The sequence below is a fragment of the Urocampus carinirostris genome, chromosome 15 (assembly GCF_059441175.1).
Source record: "Urocampus carinirostris isolate Australia breed hairy pipefish chromosome 15, RoL_Ucar_1.0, whole genome shotgun sequence".
In the NCBI taxonomy this organism is placed as follows: domain Eukaryota; kingdom Metazoa; phylum Chordata; class Actinopteri; order Syngnathiformes; family Syngnathidae; genus Urocampus; species Urocampus carinirostris.
This window is the reverse complement of record NC_142363.1, coordinates 35,903,194-35,906,535: the sequence shown is the minus strand read 5'-3', so window position 1 is coordinate 35,906,535 and position 3,342 is coordinate 35,903,194.

Here is a 3,342-nt window from a genome sequence, read left to right as displayed (position 1 = left end):
GCTTTTTGGATTTCGACTTCCGTCCGAATGAAGAAAAGTGGCTGAATTCTGATGCCGGTTAGAAAACATTATTGTTGACAATTTCCTAGGAAATCCCGACCTAGCGGGGTATTGATCAATGATGGGGTTGGATCTGTAACGATGGCCGATATTGATCAAATGAAAAAGAACCTAGAGCAGGAGTCTCCAACCTTTAAGCGTCGAGCTACTTTTTGTTACCAATTAGCGCAAAGGGAAACCCACTTTCATATGCATTTCTAAAATAGCAACTAAGCTAAATGGCTTGCTAAAAGGGTAGCTTGAAAGGTAAACAGGATTAAGATTGAATGAATGAATGAAAACTTTTATTTCGAACATAAAAATAAAAAAAGGACAAAAACAATGAGTCAACAACAGAATGTCACATAACATGTTCGAAAAGATTAAAAAGCCATCTAAATAGCCAGATAGAAAGTTAAAAACTAATCTAGATCGCTAGCTGTAAAGGATGCCCTAGCTTAGCTTGATAACTCGCAAAAAAATGTCAAATTTTAGCTAGCTGGCATGCAAAATATGTATAAAGCTAGCTAGTTAGCTTGCCAAATAGCTAAAAATGCAGGAAGTTAGCTACAAAGCGTAAAAGTTACCCAGATAGCTTGCTAAAAAATAGCTAGATAACATGTATAAAATGTAAAAAGCTGGCCAGATATCTTGCTAAATAGCTAAAATATAGGAAGATGGCTAGCTATAGAGCTAAAAAAGCTAGCCAGATAGCTGCCTAAAAAAGATTAAATGCAAAAAAGCAAAAGGCTAACTAAATAGCTTGACAAATAGCTAAAAATGTTGTCTTTAGCAACAGAGCTTGAAAAAAGTAGCTAGATAGCTAAAATGTCTTTTGCTCATTCGCTTTGTTTAACTCATTGGTATTGAGTTTGTTGTATTTCCTGTAAAATAAATCAATAAAAAGCTGAATAAATACATTTGTTAAATACATGAATAGATTCTCATTCTATTTTCTTAATTGTTTTTAAAAAAAAAAACATTACTCGATTGCATTTTTTTTTGTCCATGAACTGCAATTTAAATCTTCAGATTTCTAAAATAATGATCATAGTATTACTATGTTAATTATTAAAACTAGGGTTAAATAGACTCAACTGCTGAAAAAATACTTTGACTAGAAAATCCAATGAGCCGGCATTGATGAGCTATTTTCATAACGGGTCCCTGGGAACCTCAAATTTTCTTAGAGGGCGCAACATTGGAGACCCCTGACCTAGAGCTTCAATACCACTAAAGAAGTATAAAAAGCTTACTTTGTCACTTGCACACTATTGTCAATTATCAACCGCATCAAGCTTCCTTATTCCAATTTAATTTCAGCTACCCTGACTAAGCTTTTATTCCACAATAGTTTTATTTGTATTCTTTATATATTTACATTTACTTTTATTCAGGCGATGAGAATATCAGTAGAATCAGGCTAGAAATTAACCACAAGTTTTTTTCATTCACAGACTATTCTGGACACCATTACGATAAAAAGCTCCATTCTGGCAATAATGTGCAAGTGGAATTTAAGGCAAGCTTCTTAGGTTTTTGTGGCGTTTCAAAACTGCAGTGGGAGTTCTGGGTTGTTTTTAACTGTTTGATCAATACACTGATGCCCAATATATTTCAGCCACCGTTGTGATATAGACAAAGGCTACATTCTGGCAAGTGATATCCTAAGCAAGCTTTTTATACCCTTTCGACAGCGCTACAAAACTGCTGTTTTAGTTTTGTGTTGATATTCGTAGTCTGATTAATATCCTGATATCGGCCATTTTGACAGCTCACTGCTGTTTATTAACACAAGGCGCTATTGCGGCTAACACAAAAACAGGCATAAGTGGCTAACATGGATACACTTTGAAGCATACCATTTGGTGCTGAAGGGCTTTTGGCGAGGTGTGAAGATGATATGATTCTTTTGGAGAAAAAATCTTTTCAATTCTCAAATAGAAAGGCTTGATTGAATATCTCCATTCTTAATTGGCGATTTGGTCTTCGAGGGTGCCGCTATGAATTGTGGGAATTGCAAAGCGAAGAAAGAACGCAGCAACCGGAAAACAAGTAGCCTACTTCATCCATCGGTGAGTTATATCAAGAAATGTGTTTCTAAAATTTGACGTGAGGGAAAAAACAAGTAGGATAAAGGAAGAAAAGGGAAAAGAATGAGATCGTTTGGACAAAAACAAAACATTCAAATGACAAAGGAAAATGGAGAAGAGCGGGAAAAAAAGTTTGTGGGAAAAGCTAAAGAGAAATAAAAAAGTATCAAAAAACATAAAAAAATGTCCCTTTTGTCTTATGTTAGCTATTATATTTAAATGAAGACTCGCACATTGAAGTATGTTTATAAACTTTACCGGGAACTTAAGTGCCCTCTTTACCAATTGGTGCACCTGCCTAACCGCACCGGGTAGAACACATACATTGTAACATCTTTGTTCACTATATTACCAATAATATTGTAAAATTCCGCACAGGTTTTACCCAAAAAAAATCTATTATAATATTTTTTTCCAGCTGTCTGCATGACACAACAAAATATCTATTTAAAATAGTGACTTCAGGGCAACAGCCAATAATCAGGGTTGGGTAGGATTACTTTAACTGGATTACTTTCAATTACTTTTGGATTACTTCAATACCAAATATGCTAGTAAAAGACAAAAGAAACTAAATATGAATAAAACGACTAAATTTTGTGCAGGCTTGGGGAGTAACGGAATACATGGAACGGCAAACATGATGTTGGCAAGCTGTTTGGATTGATTTTCATTTTGTTTCTGTCGCATTTGATGTTAGTTTTGACGGAGATCAGAGATCAAAGCCAGGAGAGAAAGCTTACCACGTGTTGTGAGTCATAACTTTATTCATGTTTCTTTTGTCTTTTATTAGCATATTTGGTATTGGAGTCATCCAAAAGTAATTGAGAGTAATCCAGTTAAAGTAACCCTACCCAACCCTGCCAATAATCTACGAAATACAAGAATAAACTAGACATTCAAAGCAAAAAAAGCTAATGGTAAAAGACATCCCTGAAAAACACATTACTGGTCCCAAAAACTGGGTTGGTAATATATGTCTGCTCCAAATTTCAGTGTCTTTGCTGAATGTAACATGGAATGGCGTGATTTGACTTCCACTTTTCTCCACTTGATGTCGCCAAAGTTCAGAAAAGCTTGAACTCCTTTAGTGCTAAGCTCAAGAAAGGCCACAACCTCTGAAGCAGGGGTCTCAAACTCAATCGAGTTGAGGGCCGCCGGAGTTGCACTCTGAACCAAAATGGCACAACAAAATAAAATCTAAAAAAGA